This window comes from Myotis yumanensis, unplaced genomic scaffold (genome assembly GCF_028538775.1).
Source record: "Myotis yumanensis isolate MYYU_CA2020_CCGP unplaced genomic scaffold, mMyoYum1.0.hap1 SCAF_9, whole genome shotgun sequence".
NCBI classification, from domain to species: domain Eukaryota; kingdom Metazoa; phylum Chordata; class Mammalia; order Chiroptera; family Vespertilionidae; genus Myotis; species Myotis yumanensis.
Window position 1 is genome coordinate 68,290,492 of NW_027223760.1, and position 19,794 is coordinate 68,310,285.

Consider the following 19,794-nt stretch of genomic DNA (forward strand, 5'->3'; position numbering starts at 1 on the left):
TTTTGCTAAGATCCTTGAAAGTCTTACTAAGTCCCTTAGAGGTTTCTAGAAGATTCTTAAGTAATGAAGAATGGCTTTGAACTCTATATCCAGTAGTTTGCTTTCTTCCATATTTTTCATTTATGACATGTTTCTTTGTCTCTGCATTTTGGCTGCTTTCCTATGTTTGTTTCTATGTATTGTGTAGAGCTGCTATGTCTCCTCGAGTTGGTAGAGTGGCCTTGTGTAGTAGGTGTTCTATAGGACCCTATGACTCAGCCTCCCATCACCTGAGCTGGGAGCTCTAGGTGTACCCCTTTGTGGGCTGTGAGCACAGTCTTGTTGTAATTGAGACTTGATTACTGTTGGTGTTCCTGAGAGGAATTGACCTCCAGGCCAATTGGCTATGAGAACCAGCTGCAACTACATAGGAGAGCTGCTGTGCAGGAGACACCCCTATGGAGCAGGACTGCTTCAGTGGGGTTTTGGTGCTCACTGAGTCTGCTTCTTGACTGTGTCACTTATGGATGTGCAGAATTATAATCTGGTATAATCTGACACTGAACACTGGGTACACTGGCTCTTGGGTCTCCAGACAGGTGCCAAGTCAGCCATTGCCTGGGGCCACCCAGCAGGAGCTACAGAGAGATCTTCAGATTCTTCCTTTTTGTATCAGATTTGGATGTGCCCAGACGAGGCCCAGCTATGAAGCAAGGCAAGCTGGTGCTGGTGCTGGGCCTTGGGCCTTTTATTAATAGGTTTGGGATTTCCTGACCCAGCTGCAGCTTGTTTGATAGATTTTAGCCTGAGCAAGGACAAGCCATTCATATACAAAATCTGCTGCACACAGTTGGGGTGGGGTTATAAATTGGATGAGGCAGGGTCTTAGGGAATCATCAGGGTGGAGAAAACAGAAATGGCTGCCAGTCAGCCCTGCAAACAGGGAGGTCTCAGCATAGGAACAATGATACCTGTGAGCATCTCTGTTTGGGAGCATTTCTGCCCCAATGCCAGACAATCCAGTTCCCCCTCATATGTGCCTGTGCCCCCCAAAGCCTCATCCTGGTGCTGGAGCTCAGAGGTAGTGGGACCTGGTAAGTTCAGTTCATGGTGCTGGCCTTTTAAGAGGAGCAGCTGGGTCTCCAGCAGCCTGTGTGTTACTCAGCCCCGATCTGCACTGATTTTTACAGCCCAGTAGTTCTTACTGCCCATAGGGACTTCTTTTCCCAGATCTGGTGCCCTGGGCTGGGGGTCTGGTATAGGGCTGGGACCCCTTGCTCCTCTGGGCAGCCTCTGCAGAGACGATCTCCTTCTGGATTAGAAAGTGGCACATGTGGGTGCTCGACCAGCCCTATCAGCATCTCTGCACCTTCTACTAGTCTCAGTGTGCTTTCTTCTTTACTTCTCTAGTTGTAGGACTTCTATTCAGCCAGCTTTCCAGCGGTTCTGAGTGATGGTTGTTCTGTATTTTAGTTGTAAATTTGATGTGGTTGTAGCGGGCTATGAGTATGGGCATTTACCTAAGCCACCATCCTCGTTCCTCAGAAAAAAAAAAAAAAAAACTTTTCTAAAAACTCTTAAGCAGCCCTGAAAGCACACTTGAGAGGTAAGCATCAATGACATACAATTTTGAGCTTGCTCCCAGTTTTGTTCCATACTGTGCTGGGTTGGGGGGGGGCGGGGGGGGGGACTGGTCTAGGCCCAGCAATATCTTCCTGAGGATTTAGAATAGCACAGGACCTCTTATTGCATGGATTTAAGAATGCAGTTTAGTCCATGCATAATCTCTCATCCACTTCAGATGCAAAGACACGTTAAGTAACAACATTTGCTATGAAGAAACCACATAAAGTTTCTTAAAATACACAATTAATAGTGTGTTTACTGTAGGGCTGCGGCATCAAGATAATCACCGGCTAGGCTCAACCATATGGCATCCTTTAAAATCCATCTCCAATAGAAAGTCTGTAGCCACCACTGGTTTTAGAATCCATAGAATATATTATGTTCCTTCTTTAAACAGTTGTTATTTTATTTAAGCTCTTGCTGTAAGGAAGAGATTCTCTTATGTTAGCTTCTGTAATGGGATTTATTGAACTCACCCAGAAGCCTGGAAGTTGCTAAATCATTCAGCCTCAGTCAGGCAGGAATACAGTAAAATCTTAATACCCCAGGAAAGGCGAGTACCTATGGGCTAAGTCAGGCCCAGGACACTCATTCCTTTGCTTCACTAGAGCCAGTTACTGGAATCAGTTACTTTCTTGGCCTCCTCTTTGTAGGTAAATTAGCTACATCAACCTCTACTTACTTTCAACTAACTCCTGACTTCTGCTTCCTCTTAATTTCTACTTTCTCATAATTTGGGTTTATACTTAGTCTATTACAGTCTCTCCAGGAATCATCTGGGTTATATTTTTTCTTTCAGCCTCAACTTGCACTGATGTTAACCCTCCAGGTATTTTTATATCCTTAGAGTGAGAATTTAATTGACCTTACATGAAATTAAAAAGCAGCTGTATGCTTTTTTAAAAAGCAAAAATATTTAGAGACAACTGCCATGATCATATGTACGCAATTTCTTCCAGTCTATTTTTAAAACATAAGTGCATACAAAATATAATTGTAGCCCTAACCGGTTTGGCTCAGTGGATAGAGCGTCAGCCTGTGGACTGAAGGGTCCCGGGTTCGATTCCGGTCAAGGGCATGTACCTTGGTTGCGGGGACATCCCCAGTAGGGGGCGTGCAGAAGGCAGCTGATCGATGTTTCTCTCCCATCGATGTTTCTAACTCTCTATCCCTCTCCCTTCCTCTCTGTAAAAATATCAATAAAATATATTATATATATATATAATTGTATAACATTAGGCCTATTTACATTTAGTTTTAGTTTTCAATTCTCATTTAACATTTAAACTTATATCATTTGTATTTTCCAATGACATTAAATATAACTAAAAATGTGTCTTTAATCACTATGTTTTGGAAATCTATACTGTATTATCTTGAGATATTCTGTGCTTTCCTTTCTTATACTTAGTAAGAGGTATATTGGTTTTATAGTTTCATGGAGAGCCATTAATTCTATAGCAGGACAGAGAAAGGTCATTGATTCCTTGGTTCCATGATATGCCATATTCCACTGAGTAGGAAGCTTCTCCAGGCACTGGGCGGGTCCCAGCAACACCTCACACATTACTGCTTTAGATGCACAACATAGGATTGACCTACGGCACACATGAAATATTGATGAGTTCCAGTAAATTACTAGTGAGCACAGGTGACATATTAATTTTTAATTTAAAATCAGAAACTTCAGAATGAGCAACATGCTGCTTTGGCAGAACTCATCAATTAGGTTCTTTATACTAAGGTCAGTGGCTTTTCTTTTAAGAACATACAATTATGAAAACCATGTCTCCCCTTACATTTTATTTATGGAGTTTTGGTGAAAGGTAAAAATATCTCAGGGATTTAAATATAAGTTATATTTATGTTTATTATGTTATGGATCACAGACATTAAATAGTCTAATAACCTAAATGCTTGGAAAACACAGATTTATTAGGTTAAATTTATAGTCAGTCTGGGTTTAAATAAAAACAACTAATTTGATCAGGGTGGCATTTAGTAAACTGATTATCTCTCCAACGCTGTGTTCAGTGCTGTTGTGCATAAATCCCCTCTTATCTGAGGTTTCTCGTTTTAGAGTTCCAGCTACCCTCAGTCACCCATAGTCTAAAAATATTGAATGGAAAATTCTGGAAATAAACAATTCATAAGTTTTACATTGCAAACTGTTCTGAGTAGCATGATGAACTCTCCCAAATCTGGCTCTCTCCCTCCCAGGCATGAGTTGTCCCTTTGTTCAGTGTCTCCATGCTGCGTCTGCTGCTCCCTGGCCCTTACACAGGACACCTTCGTAGCCATCTTGGTTATCAGATGGACCACTTACAGTATTGCTGTGCTTGTGTTCACATTACTATTGTTTTACTTAATAATGGCTCTGAAGCATAAGGGTAGCAATGCTGGCAATTCAGATATGCCAAAGAAAAGCCAGAAAGTGCTTCATTTAAGTGAAAAAGTGACTTTTTGACTTACTAAAGACATTTTACAATCTCACAGTATCACAAGAAGAGTGAGTATCCTATATAATAATCCTATATAATAAAAGGCTAATATGCAAATCGACAGAATGGCAGAATGACTGGTCGCTATGACACACACTGACCACCAGGGGCAGATGCTCAATGCAGGAGCTGCCCCCTGGTGGTCAGTGCGCTCTCACAGAGGGAGCGCCGCTCAGCCAGAAGCTGTGCTCATGGCTGGCGAGTGCAGCGCCATTGCGGCAGCCCTAAGGACCCCTAGGGGGATGTACAACTGCTGGCTTAGACCTGGGTCCTGGATTGCGAGAAGGTGCAGACCAGGCTGAGGGACCCCCATGTCCCCCCCAGTGCACAAATACAATAAGATATTTTGAGAGAAACCACATTCATATAACTTTTATTACAGTATATTTTTAGATATATATACCAGGGTTAGATACTGTCCAATATTTCAGGCATCCACGGGGGTGTACTCTCCATGGATAAGGGGGACCACTGTTCTTATCAGGCTGTCTTGCTCCCTGACTCCCCGCAGCAATAATATTGAGTGTTACTGTTGTCCACATGTTATAAATAAAGACGCTGAGACTGAGAAGTTATTTGCATACAGCTATAAATGAGGTTTTTTTTCTCTCATTTTAGCCTATGTTTTTCAATTCTGGGTCCATTAATTCTCTCAAAAATATTTAACCCATTGTATGCCATAAGCATCTCTAGATGTAAGCAGACCTTCCCCACAGACCATGCGCATCTATTAAAAAAATGAGATCAAGCAAAGGACTTGTATGCCCATATAAACCTAACCAATGGACACAGACACCAGGGAGGGTGAGGGCATGAGTGGGGGAGGAGGGTCATGAGGGGATAAGGACACATATGTAATACCTTAATCAATAAAGAAAAAAAAATTAATGTTTTCCCTAAGTGGCAGCCTTGACCAACTTTAAAATCATTTTTCATGAGAATTTTCAGCTGCAAATATTCAAGAACACCCTAATTGTGAGCAGTATCTTTATTTTTATAAAATTGATTGCCAATTAATTTTTAAATTAAATTCAAAATATTGTGGCATGTGGTGATGGTTTCCATTTTGGACTTAACTGGTGAATGAGCACATACGCCATGTCAGTGATGGTGCTGGACAATGGGAGTACATTTGTGGACAGACAAGGTCCATTCATCATGAGGTTATAGCTCAGTAGGGAGAACGTATTTTAAAATAATGAAAAATAAAAATTGTGGAGAAAGACAAATACCGTATTATATCACTCATATGTAAACTCTACAAAAGCCAAACTCATAGAAACAGAGACTAGAATGGTGGTTACCAGGGGATGGGGATTTGGAGAAATGGGAAATGTGAGTCAAAAGGTACAAACTTTCAGTTAGGAGATGAATCAGTCCTGGGGATCTCATGCACAACATTGTGATTATAGATAATAATGCTTACAGAAATGATGTTCTTGAATGTTGCTAGGAGACTAGATCATAAATGCTGTCACCACAAAAAGAAATGATTACTATGTGACATGATGGAGGTGTTCACTACAGTGGTAATCATACTGTAATATATAATTGTATCAGGTAAATACCCTGTATAACTTAAACTTACACAATGTTATATGTCAATTATATCCCAATTTAAAAACTGTGCTAAAATAAATGACAGAATTCTATGGGATTATTAACTATGAAAACTAACCAAAACTAAGCCACCACCCATTCTTCCACATCGTTTCTTATATTTAGTGGGTACCATGGTAAGCTTTATGTGAGTTACTTAATTCAATCCTCTCAATAGGCTTAAAAACAAAATAATACTATAATTATTTCCTATACCTTCATAAAGACAACGAGAATTAGAGTGGGGAAGTAATTTACTAAAGGTCACAATGTGGGAGCTTGGCTTTGAACTCAGATTTGTCTAATTTCAAGACCCTGTCACCCACCACAATGCTAGTGAGGAATTAGTGCGTCAGGTTCATTTTTCTAGTAGTAATATTCATGACTTTTATATTTCTCTTCCTTTTTGTTTTTCAAGTACCAACTTCTCCTATTCATTTATTATCTGTTCTTACAGAAAAAGTTGGCTAACCCCAATTCTACTTTCTAGGGCTATCCCTTGTGATTGCTAACCTATCATTTTTATTTGGTATAATGTGTAATGTGAAGAAAATTAGAAATGACAAAATATATGTAGGCTAGAGGGTGAAAGAGTAACCCAAAGATCTGCCTGTGGTGCTCCATCTTTGATTCTTTGTTAACTGTTAAGTAAGTACATGCATAATTCTTATTTGCCCTTCTATATAATGCTTTCTACTTTCTCCAAACCTAAATTTTTCACATTAAAAAAATTACTATGTCCTTCATATCTTTAGAGTTTTCCATTAAGTGTATTTGTTATCCTGGGATTAGTGATTCATGTTTAAAGTAACTCTACTGCAGGCATCATTAATAAGGTATCATTTTTTTTCCTATATGACATACAAAAATAATGGCTGTGCCTGTATAATCTATAACATAAATCTCCAAGTTGAAATTGTATACCACTCCATTTTCCCTGGACCTCTTGCCCTATGTTCTCTCAGTTTCTTTCTCATTCTCCTTCCTCGCTCCTCTTACTTCTCCCGCTTTTATAATTTCTGTTTTTCTGAAATGTGTACATTATATGCAAGATATTCTAACATTTTGAAAAATATTTTCCACTATTGTTTATATCTGATTAAGGTCTGAATAGTAAAAAAAAAAATGTAATAGAGTCACTCTCTGAGCCGGGACAATTTGTATAGTTACAGTCACCTGCCCACTTGTGGATTAGCAAACACAGGGCAGTGGAGAGTCTACCTCGAATCCTCTTTCCCTGCCATCCCTGTGACAGTGTCTCCCTATCATACTTGAACATTGTCTTCAAATTTCAGTGCAAAATTGTTAAAAGGGTTTTTTTCAAACTTGTACATAAATACACATGAGACAAGGTAGGAAAAATGTCAATCGATTCTCAGGAACACAGAGAGCTGGGGATGTGCTGCAGCATTAATACAAACTTATGCTACATCTGCATAGTCACTGAAATATACTAAGACTGAGAAGGCAGTACGTTAAGTTAGAAGAGACAATATTAGAAGGGAGAGCTGAGAGAAGTTAATAAGGCATATGTAGATCCAATTCTAGACTGAGACAGCCTAAAAGAAAGCATCAGATTGCTAAAGAATTATTTTAAACTAGTGGCCAGGTGCATGGATTCCTGCACATTGAAAGGAAATTAATTAGGAGAAATATTTTAATATCGCTATTTGCCCTTTCTCTATAATAGAAGTGTCAACCAAATTCATGATTGACAATGACAGATCGAAACACATGTGTGAGATTGGTGCCAGCGAGAGCTTTATATGTATCGTGCATGCGTGAGTCAGCATTTATTTTTTTTTTATTTTTTTTAAATATATTTTATTGATTTTTTACAGAGAGGAAGGGAGAGAGATAGAGAGTTAGAAACATCGATGAGAGAGAAACATCGATCAGCTGCCTCCTGCACATCTCCCACTGGGGATGTGCCCGCAACCCAGGTACATGCCCTTGACCGGAATCGAACCTGGGACCTTTCAGTCTGCAGGCCGACGCTCTATGCACTGAGCCAAACCGGTTTCGGCAGCATTTATTTTTAAACTAGAGGCCCAGCACCCGAGGAGGTGCCCCACCTCCTGCCGTGTGAGGAGGCACCCCATGGGGGGCTAGGACCCGTGCCTGACTCCTGTAGCGCCAGCACCACAGCTGGGGTTGGGGTGTGCTCTGAGCCGCACAGCAGCTGCTCAGAGCATTCCCCTGGCCACTGTGTTGTCTCTGCTGGGCAGGTGCTCCTGTGTGTGGTGTCTCTGCTCAGGCCCACACCCAGCCCCAGCCTCTATGTGTGGTGTCTCCACTCTGGCCCGCCCCCAGCCCCAGCCTCCCCGTGGCTGCTGGGGTGGGGGTGGCACGCAGTCCCCTCCTGCCCATCTGTGCACGCAGGTCCTCCTGAGCAGTCATGATGCTTGGCTAATTAGCATATTTCCTGTTTATATATATAGATTGCCACTGCATGTCATATGTACTGGCCAGTCGGTCAGATGGTCAGATGGATGTATGGTCCATCACTTAGCCTTTTATATATATACTAGAGGCCTGGTGCACAAAAATTTGTGTACTGGCGGGGGGGGGGGGGGGGGGGAGAGTCCCTCAGCCCGGCCTGTGCCCTCTCACAGTCTGGGACCTCTCAGAGGATGTCCACCTGCTGGCTTAGGCCCACTCCCTGGAGGATTGGGCCTAAGCTGGCAGTCAGACATCCCTCTGGCAGCCTGGGAGCCCTCAGAGGATATCCACTTGCCAGTGGGGAGCAGGCCCAGTCTGCAGTCGGACATCCTTAGCGCTGCTGAGGAGGCAGGAGAGGCTCCCACCACCACCACTGTGCTGGCAGCCATCAGCCTGGCTTGTGGCTGAGCAGAGCTCCCCCTGTAGGAGCGCACTGACCACCAGGGGGCAGCTCCTGCATTGAGCGTCTGCCCCCTGGTGGTCAGTGTGTGTCATAGTGACCAGTCATTCCCAGTCGTTCTGCTGTTAGGGTCAATTTGCATATTACCCTTTTATTATATAGGACTAGAGGCCCGGTGCACAAAAATTTCTGCACTGGCAGTGGGGGTGCTGTCCCTCAGTCCCACTTGTGCCCTCTCACAGTCTGGGACCCCTCAGGAGATAATGACGTGCTGGCTTAGGCCCGCTTCTGGGTGGCAGAGGGCAGGCCCAATCCCTAGGTGCAGCCCCTGGTCGGGCTCAGAGCAGGGTGGATTGGGGGTTGGGGCGCTGCCCCCTGTCACACTCAAGGCAGGGTCAATGGGGAGGTTGCCGCACCACCCCCTGTCACGCACAGAGCAGGGCCCATCAGGGGAGTTGGAGCTCTGTACCCTGTCACACACAGAGCAGAGCCAATCAGGGGGTTGGGGCACTGCCCCCTGTCAGCCACAGAGCAAGGCTGATCAGGGGTTTGGGGAGCTCCCCCATGTCACGCATAGAGTAGGGCCGATAGGGGAGTTGGGACACCGCCCCCTGTCACACACAAAGCAGGGCCCATCAGGGGGTTGGGGAGCTCCCCCCATCAGGCACAGAGCAGGGCCAATCATGGGGTTGGGGCACCTTCCCCTGTCACACACAGAGCCGCAGGGCAATCAGGGGGTTTTGGCTCTGCCCCCTGTCACGCTGCTCCAGGGGCCAGGAGGCCTTGCGGCTCCGCTGATCCCAGTGCTGGGAGGCTCGTGGATCCGCTGATCCCGGTGCTGGGAGGCCTTGCGGCTATGCTTGACACAGGGGCAGTGAGGCCTCGCTGCTCCGTTGATCCCACTGCTGAGAGGCCTCGTGGCTCCACTGATCCCGGGTTCGGGAGGCCTCGCGGCTCCGCTGATCCCGGTGCTGGGAGGCATATTACCCTTTTACTATATAGGATAGAGGCCTAGTGCACGGGTGGGGGCCGGCTGGTTTGCCCTGAAGGGTGTCCTGGTTCAGGGTGGGGTCTCGCTTGGGTGCCTGGCCAGCCTGGGTGAGGGGATGATGGCTTTTTGTAGCTGGTCACACCCCCTTCAGGGTGGAAGTCCCCACTGGGGTGCCTGGCCAGTCTGAATGAGGGGATAATGCTATTTGCAGCTGGTCACACCCCCTTCAGGGTGTGGGTCCCCACTGGGGTGCCTGGCCAGTCTGGATGAGGGGATAATGCTGTTTGCAGCTGGTCACACCCCCTTCAGGGTGCGGGTCCCCACTGGGGTGCCTGGCCAGTCTGGTTGAGGGGCTGAGGGCCGTTTTTAGGCTGGCGGGCAAGTGAAGCTCCCAACCTGTCCTTTTTTTCTTTTTTCTTTTATTCTGGGATTTATTTACCTTCTATGGCTGTCACTGGAACTGAGAGCTGGCTTTCTCTCTGAGGCTCGGCTCCAGATTGAGGCCTCGGCTGCTGAAATCAGGTATCTGGTTTGTTTGGGTTCTATAATTGAAACACTGTTTCAACTCCAGCTCTGAGGCCCGGCTGGCTGAAAGCAGGGTTCTGGGGTTTTGTTTAGCTTCTATATTTGTAACAATGTTTCTTAGAGTGCAAGCTCAGAACCAAGCAGCGGCAGGTGGGGAACATTGGCTTCCTCCGTCACTGAAGCAAGCAAGCCTCCCTTTGCGCGTCAGCTGCCTGGCTGCCAGCGCCATCTTGGTTGCAAGTTAATTTGCATATCTCGCTGATTAGCCAATGGGAAGAGTAGTGAAGTTATGGTTAATTACCATGTTTCTCTATTATTATATAGGATAGAGTCCTAGTGCATCTGTGGGGGCCAGCTGGTTTGCCCTGAAGGGTGTCCCGGATTAGGGTGGGGGTCCCGCTGGGGTGCCTGGCCATCCTGGGTAAGGGGCTGAGGGCCATTTTCAGACTAGCCACACCCCCTTCAGGGTGGGGGTCCCCGCTGGAGTGCCTGGCCAGCCTGGATGAGGGGCTGATGGTTGTTTGCAGGCTGGCCACAACCCCTTCAGGGTGGGGGTCCCCGCTGGGGTGCCTGGTCAGCCTGGGTGAGGGGCTGATAGCTGTTTTCAGGCTGGCCAAGGCCCCCAGTGGGGCCCTTCACCCCATGAGGCTGTAGCCAGCCTGGGTGAGTGGTTGATGGCTGTTTTCAGTCTGGCCAAGCCCCCCAGTGGGGACTTCACCCCATGAGGGTGTGGCCATCCTGGATGAGGGGCTGATGGCTATTTGCAGACTGGCTACAGCCCCCAGACACCCAAACTCCGAGTGGAGACTGGCTGGAAGCAGATATCTGGGATTTGTTTATCTTCTATAATTGAAACTTTGTTGCCTTTGAACAGAGGCCACAGGCAGCTAGGGCAGGCGGGAAGCTTGGCTTCTTCCATCACTGGGGCAACCAAGCCTCCTGCTTGCTCCAGCTCTGTGGCTGCTGGCCGCCATCTTTGTTGGGTTAATTTGCATATAGTCACTCTGATGGGCTTCTGGGCATGGCTTGTGGGCGTGGCTTGTGGGTGTAGTGGAGGTACGGTCAATTTGCATGTTTCTCTTTTATTAGATAAGGTAGATTATTTTTCCCTTTTAGACTATTATAGGCTTACATATCTAAAAAAATAGACATACTCAAACTCAAGGCAGTTTCTGAAATTTGCAGTTATTTATATAATCTGTACCAGATTCTACTCTTTTATCTTTAAAATAGAATAAAGTGGTATATATTACATTTAGGTTTCCACAATTAAAATTGCAAAGTATTTTTTGATATATTTCAGAATATTTTGGAAACCTTGGTCAGGTTTTAAAAACCCTAAGTTTCCCACTAAATATCTAACTCAAGTTACATTTCCAAATCTCTGTTTCCTTGTCTATAAAAGGGTTGGACCATGTCATTTCTAAGGGCCCTTTAAGCCTTGAAATTCTATGATTCTGATTATATAAAATACAGATAATCTGTTTTCTTATACTGAGCACTATGTCAAGCAGCAAGAATTCAAAATATATCTGAGACTTTGAAAAATAATGATTTGACTGCAGCACCAAGTAAGATTTTAAAACAACAGCAACATCAACAAAAACAACACTAGCATGACCCCCGCAGAACCTCTTCATATTTCTGAAATGATGGTACCACTTCTGTGTATTGTTTGTAGTTCCACTTGTTAGGGAGGAAACAGAGAGAAAAGGCAATGGTAAACATATAAGCAGAGGCAGAATTTAAATGTGGAAAATAATTTGTTTATGAAATTTAGTCCTAGGGGAAACAAAGATTTGAAAGGAGTTCATTCTATACTTTAATGGATGCATAATTTTTCTATGAGTATTTTAATAAACACTTATAAATAGCATGTCATGTTATTCTTCATAATAATTACATGTACCATGACTCCTTTGTAATATTTAGTCATTAACTTAGCTGCCATTGCCAAGGTCAAATATAATTGGGCTGAAAATGTTAAACACTTTTCTCATCTACCCAATTAAAAGGAGAGAATTGTTTAACACTGGTAGGAGTGCTTTTGATGAACTTTTTATCTCTCTGATACTCTGTGCAAGTATTGAACTGAATATTTGAATGCATCCTAACAGGCAGGAATCATAATAATACACGATACCCAAACATTATTTTGGCCTGTAAGCTAATTCACTACAACACATAAAATTCTTAAGAAACCCATGTGCAAAGATTGTCATTTAATGAAAAGATTTTGAGTTTAATTCTTTAAGACTTAATGCATGAGATAAACACACTGAGGCTCCTTTTTCTCTAAGTTCTACCTGTTTTTCTTGGTTAGAAGTCACAGTCAGCCATCATTTCTCTCACTTGTTGGTCTTTCTAGAGCTGATTCAGTGTAGGTGGGTAGTTTGAAGGATCATTATTGTATAAGTCTCATTAAGTGACCACAACCCCTGGATACCAGGACCAAGGAGGTAAAGTGTCCAGAGATAAATAGTTTTATAAACATAAGAAGACAGAATAGTATATAGCTGGCATGAAATCTTAGAGAACCCAAAATTCAGGAAAACAAAAAGTTCATGGTTTCATAGAATATTCTAGAAATCTTCCTGAATTCTTATTTTTATTTTGGCTATACATATTTATACATATCCATCTGGCTGGAATACTGTGTATGTAATAAATATGGCTGGAATATTATAGATGATAAATAAATAAGTATTATGAAGTTATTTATAAGAAAAGTGTACTCTACTGACCAGTTTGCTGCCTCTGTTACATTCCTGCATCTATTATTAATATCCTTATCATTCAACATGCTTAATACAATGTCTTGCAAATGAGAATACTTAATATAGCATGTTTGTTGAGATCTGAAATGCTTGGGTGCCATTGGTCAGAACTTTAGAATATTACATGAAAACTTAAGGAATCTTCTATTCACTCAATAAATATTTATTATATGTGCCAAGCACAATTTTTGCACTCATGCTACATCAATAAACGGAATAAAAAATATAAAACAACACTATGCCCTTGCAAAGTTTGTTTTAGTGAACCTAGAACATCAACTAACCCAGTTTCCCATCTTATGACTCTATATTCCCCAGATAGATAATATTCTAGATGTAGGAAACAATAAGTTGGAGACAGGAAAATACATTTATGTATTCAAGCATAATCGTAGGACAGGGGATCAATGCAAGTGAAGGATAGAAAGTACATTTTGGGATTAAAATTGAAGAGGTCCAAAGAAGGAATGCCAAACAGAATCAGAACTAACTTTTACCAAAATATAAGGAGTTAATTTTAGTTTTTGAGACATCAAATAATATAATCTTCTTGAAGAAGATGATCGTTAATAGAGGTAGATAGAAACATGAGGAAATAGAGTGGGGGAAACATAGGAGTAGGACCCCTGGTTAGAAGACTATTGCAGAGGCCTGAGTGTGAGGCATCAAGGCCTAACTTATTGTGGGACAGAGTGGCTGGAAAGGAAGGCTTAGGTGGGAGGGAAGTTCACAGTGGAATTGATGGGAATCAGTTACAGACTGGATCAATCAATGGAAAAGAAAGTACTGCTTTTGATGTCAGGTAGCAGAAAGAATTATAATGTCATTAAGAGTAATGAGTAAGTCAAGAGGAAGAATGGAAAGGGTTATTTTTCTAGGATACAGGAGATGTATATTACAATATTGGGAAGCCACAGTATATTTGGCAGTGTAATATAGGAGTGGCTGAGGGGCACATCTGGTTAGAAGAGCTAGGGGACTTGTATTCCATAACAAGTACACTATATCACTTTACCTTTACAATTGTCATAATCTCAATCGTATGAAAAATGTAGATTATCTCCAGATGCTTTTGCATGAATAAGAGCCACCATTAGCTGACTACAGAGTGTCTTATAAATTCCAGATATGGATGTTATCTTACATATAAAAATATGTGTATTTAGGATCTGTAGAGATATATGAAGAAATTAAAACATGAGTAAACACTAATACAATAAAAATAAAACAGATTAAAAACATTTTAGCAATTAAAAAGTATAATTGTTAAGATAAAATGTTTAACCATATAGATTAATATGTTTAAATCAGTTATTAAATAGTTACAAAACTATGTAAGCAAAAAATAAAGTTGGATTAATCAAGGAATTTATGACTCATGTCCACTATTAGCCAACAGGGTGCATAGCATAGTGGATTCTTCATGTTCTAAATTCTGTATCATTTTTAGCCTTATTTATCTTCTCTAGACATAGAGAATTCTTGGACTTCTTGAACATTTTCTCACTGCTTTCACCTACATACTTACATATCCTATTGGTTGTTATTTTATAAATATGACTACATGTCTTTTTTGCTGAACCCTGAAGTCTGATGGCAAGAAAAACATCTTAAAAATTAATCTTTCATTTCTTATTAATATTTGGTGCAATATACAATTTGTATTAAACATAATGTTTGTTCAAAAAATTACATTCTCCAATTTTCAATTTATTTGCATTTTTAATCATGTTATCAGTTCTCTCTGTCCTTCAATCTTTTTCCCCATTTGGATGAGTAGTGTGAAAAATTATTAGAACAGTAACTTCCCTAGAGGTTGAGCACAAATTTTTTTTGGATTTTCTTAAATATATATTTTTTATTGATTTCAGAGAGGAAGGAAGAGGGAGAGAGAGATAGAAACATCAATGATGAGAGAGATCATTGATTGGCTGCCTCCTGCATGCCCCCTACTGGGGATCAAGCCCGCAACCTAGGCATGTGCCCTGGACCGGAATTGAACCCAGACCCTTTAGCCTACAGGCCTACACTTTATCCACTGAGCCAAACCGGCTAGGGTGCTTTTTTGGATTTTAAAAGCATGATCTTCTTGAAGTTAGCAACATTGCCTACCTGGAAAGTAGAGGACCAGAACACTTTATTCTTTGTTAAATTGTTTTATATAACTGCTTGTGTTTTGCAAAGTGTTTATTTTATTTTGTTAATCTGTATTTTCTGGGATTATTAATTTCCTGGCAAGCATAAAGATATAAAAATATCTGAGACAGATCTTACATTTAATGACTTCTGATAGCATAAAATAATCCAAACTTATACTAACATTACAGTTTGATTTTAAAACTTAGGACTTTTATAGAGTACCAATTTATCTGATTATTTATACATTCACTCAATATTTATGTCTAAATATTTAGTGTGGTGAATTCAAAGCTAAAACACTAAAAAATGCCTTTATCTTACAATACTTTCAGTAAGAAAAGTAATTTTTTTTTTTACTTAAAAAATTCAGAAATAAAGAGTCAAACACCCAGACACAACATTCAGTGGAAGAATGTTCTAATATTTTTTAAAGCAAATTTTTTCATTGTTATTTCTGTATCAATTGTTTTAGTGGCTAGCTAGTGAAAAATAATTTAATATGTACTCTTAGGCTTTACTTATTTTGTATGTCTGTTGCTTTGATCTTTTGTCATTCTGACCAATGTTACTCATAGATTATTAGACTAAGCTTTGGATAGTTGATTTTTATAAATTAAACCCCAAGAGATTTATGAAATCACAAAGGAATTGATAGGAATGTAGCCTTTATTAAGATGCACTACAGTGACACACATATTTCACCATTTAGAATAAAGGACATTCCAAGCAAACAAGCTCATGCTTTAACAGTATTTAACCTTCATGCTTCGGTAACTCTGGTAATAGGCCATCATAGTGAGAGACTTACACTTCCATAGTTCAGACTACAGTAGAGAGCAGTTCAATGCTAAAAACCTGCTTCCACCGCTTCCATAATACACAATATCACCATCCCTATTAACTATATGAGAATAAACAATATCCCCTAAAATGTGGAAATGGTGTTGATATTATTTAAGTAATTAAATTCATTAGAGATCCTTATAATACAGGAATTATGGGGGAAATTAAATAATTTATAGTGGTGCTAGATAATAATATAATAAAATACATAACTCTAGTCTTTTTTAAATGGTATATGTAAATCTTTTATATGCTTCTATAGTTATTTCATATATGAACTATGTTCTTTTATCCATAAGTTTATTAACAAAGTGTAGGACTGTCCCTAATTTTATTATTTTATGAAACACATGTATACATGATAATATGTGTAGTATACATTCATACACACATTTTTGTACATAGTCATTTTTCACATTTTGTTGAAGTCTAATATGGCTTATCGCCTTTTCATTTCAGTAATGTTAGTTCAGTGCATAAAGAACTATACTATATTATTCTATATAATAAAAGGCTAATATGCAAATCAACCGAACGGTGGAATAACTGGTCGCTATGATGCTCACTGACCACCAGGGGGCAGATTCTCAATGCAGGAGTTGCCCCCTGGTGGTCAGTGCACTCCCACAGTGGGAACACAGCTCAGCCAGAAGTCGAGCTCATGACTGGTGAGCACAGTGATGGTGGCGGGAGCCTCTCCCACTCCATGGCAGCACTGAGGATGTCTGCCTGCCAGCTGAAGCCGTCAGTTGGACACCCCCCCGAGGGCTCCCAGACTGCAAGAGGGTGCAGGCTGGGCTGAGGGACACACCCCTGAGTGCATGAATTTTGTGCACCGGGCCCCTAGTTGTTTTATATTTTTCTATTTGTTATAAAACTAGGTAATTATATATATATATATTATTTATCACTTTATATTTCTTCCTGGATTTTTCTTAATTTAATGAAGAATAATTTACATGCCGAACCGGTTTGGCTCAGTGGATAGAGCGTCAGCCTGCGGACTCAAGGGTCCCAGGTTCGATTCTGGTCAAGGGCATGTACCTGGGTTGTGGGCACATCCCTACTGGGGGCTGTGCACGAGGCAGCTGATCGATCTCTCTCATCGATGTTTCTAACTCTCTATCCCTCTCCCTTCTTCTCTGTAAAAATTCAATAAAATATATTTTTAAAAAAAGAATAATTTACACTATTATTTCATATCCTGTCTTAATTTACACTATTTTATGGTAAAATGAGTGCATAATTTTCAAGTTTCAGTGGTTTGACTGATATAATCCTAAAATATGTTAAACTGTTGAATAGAAACTAATAACATGTTTTGCTGGCTAGTACAGTACCTGTCATAACATAGGCTTGACATCCTGTTATAAACTCATTAATAAAGTAGGTAATATTTTATCTTTTTATTTCTGTTTCCAAATGGGAGAAGATAAGCCATATCCTCATTTTTTATATATATTCATTAAAAATGGGTACTTGGTTAAACTGTACCATTGTTGGTGGTGTTTTTAGTATTTAAAAATATTATATGACTTTCTTCTCCTGGAATCTAAATAGAAGACAAGACCTCAGCTGCCATATGGTGAAATACAGTGGGATATTATGAAAAATGCTAAATCTACTAAATATCTTTTTACTGAGGCACTATATTTTTTCCTCGAAGTATTAACTTTTAGAAAATATTTGGTTTAAGTTTAGATGTGATTAGAATTACATAGTGCCTTTATTTTTCTTCTACAAGGCTTTAAAATAAATCTTGATTCACAAGACCGATGCCAACATCATGCAGTGGAAATTGCAAGTTGAACAGAGCAGAGTTCTGTTCTCAATTCTAAATTTTACTTAGAATAAGTTTGTAAATGGCCCAAGGTTTAGTTCCCTCAAGTATAAAATAGGAATCATTAGTACTTATTCTTAGACTGTTTTCAGAGTTTCTGGAGTTAATATTCTTACTTTTGTAAATACCACTTATTACTTTACTAGAGGCCCAGTGCACAAAATTCGTGCATGGGGGGGCGGGGGTGTGTCCCTTAGCCCAGCCTGCACCCTCTCCAATCTGGGACCCCTTGAAGAATGTCCAACTGCCAGTTTAGGCCTGATCCCAATTGACAGTCAGACATCCCTCTCACAATCAAGGACTGCTGGCTCCCAGCCGCTCACCTGCCTGCCTGCCTAATTACCCCCTAACTGCCCCCCTGCCAGCCTGATCGACACCTAACTGCTCCCCTACCAGCCTGATTGCCCCTAACTGCCCTCCCCTTCCAGCCTGGTTGCCCCCAACTGCCCTCCCCTTTCAGGCCTTGTCCCTCCCAACTGCCCTCCCCTGCTGGCCATCTTGTGGTGGCCATCTTGTGTCCACATGGGGGTGGCCTTCTTGTGTATTGGAGTGATGATCAATTTGCATATTAGCCTTTTATTTGATAGGATTAGAGCTGCCATAACACAGTACCACACACTAAGTGGCTTAAACAACACACATATATTTTCTCACAGTTGTTTAGGCTATACATCCAAGATTTATATGTAAGCACTGTTGGTACCTTCTAAAACAGTGGTTCTCAACCTTGGCTGCACATTAGAATCACCTGGGATTCTTTTTAAAATCCTGATTTCCTCCAGGATGAGGCCCAGAAATCAGGATTTTAAAAAGATTCCCAGGTGATTCTAACGTGCAGCCAAGGTTGAGAACGACTGTTCTAACCTCTCTCCTTTGCCTATAGATTGCCATCTTCTTCCAGAGTCTCCCACGGTCTTCACTCTGTGTGTCTCTTTTCTAATCTTTTCTATAATGAAAGACACCAGCCATATTATATTAATGCCCACACCAAAGACCTTATGTAAATATTTAAAAATCTTTAAAGTTCCTATCTCCAGATACATCATATCACTGAGGTACTGGCAGTTAGTTAGAACTTTAACATATGAATTTGGAAGGGTCACAATTCAGTCCATAACACAACCTCATATCAAATCAAACATGTTAACTATTTTTTAAAATATTTTTGAATTTATTTTAGATTCAAAGAAAGTTGCAAAGATAGTGCTGAGACATTTTGTAAATGTGTGTATCTTTCACTCAAGTTCCCCAAATAGTTATATCTTACATATTTATAGTACAACTAGAGGCCCGATGCACAAAATTCGTACATGGGTAGGGTCCCTAGGCCTGGCCAGCGATCAGGGCCAATCTGTGGGACAACTGGCAGGGCAATTGGGGGGCCCCCGCTGGCACTCACCTTGGCTGGCCTGGGGTCTGTGGGCTGGGGACAGCTCCTGCATTGAGTGTCTGCCCCCTGGCGGTCAGTGCACACCATAGCAAGCAGTCATTCCACTGATCGTTCAGCCTTTCAGTCAATTTGCATATTAGGCTTTTATAATATAGGATATCAAAAGCAGAAATGTATATTGTGCAAAGCATGTCCGCTATTTTATGTAATTGTATCACATGTGTAGATTCACATAAACATCACAATCAACATACAGAACTAGGCTATCATCACACAGATCTTCCTTATTCTACCCATTTGTAATCATACAATCCATCCTTACCCCTTAACCACTTATAACTCCTGTCAACCACTAATCTGTTTCCTGTCTCTACAACAACTTGGATAGATTTTAAAGTATTACACTGAGTGGAAAAAGTAATCTTAAAAGGTCACATATTATCTGTTGCCCATGAAGTGGTATAATTTGAGCATCAATAAAAATAATAAAGGGTTAAATATCAAACATTTTATAATCCATGAATTTGTTATAACAAAGAATAAAATAATTTTAAAAGTAAAAAAATAAATTCAATTCCTGGCTTCTTTGGAACTAACTTTGTATTCTGAAATGTAGTAAATAAATGTGGGGGAACAGGGGAAGTCAGCATTTCACCTGATATTCATAAAAACTGTAACCAAATAGTAGATAAGAGTACATTTTCCTTTGTAGATATACTCTAGTTAATGATGAAAGAATGAC

At 41.0% G+C, this 19,794-nt stretch overlaps 1 protein-coding gene across 6 annotated transcripts in view; it reads left to right on the forward strand.

Moving 5' to 3' along the window:
- The window catches only part of MAGI2 (membrane associated guanylate kinase, WW and PDZ domain containing 2), a 1,130,082-nt gene that overhangs the window by 287,953 nt on the left and 822,335 nt on the right, over positions 1-19,794 (forward strand). The window lies entirely within an intron of this gene.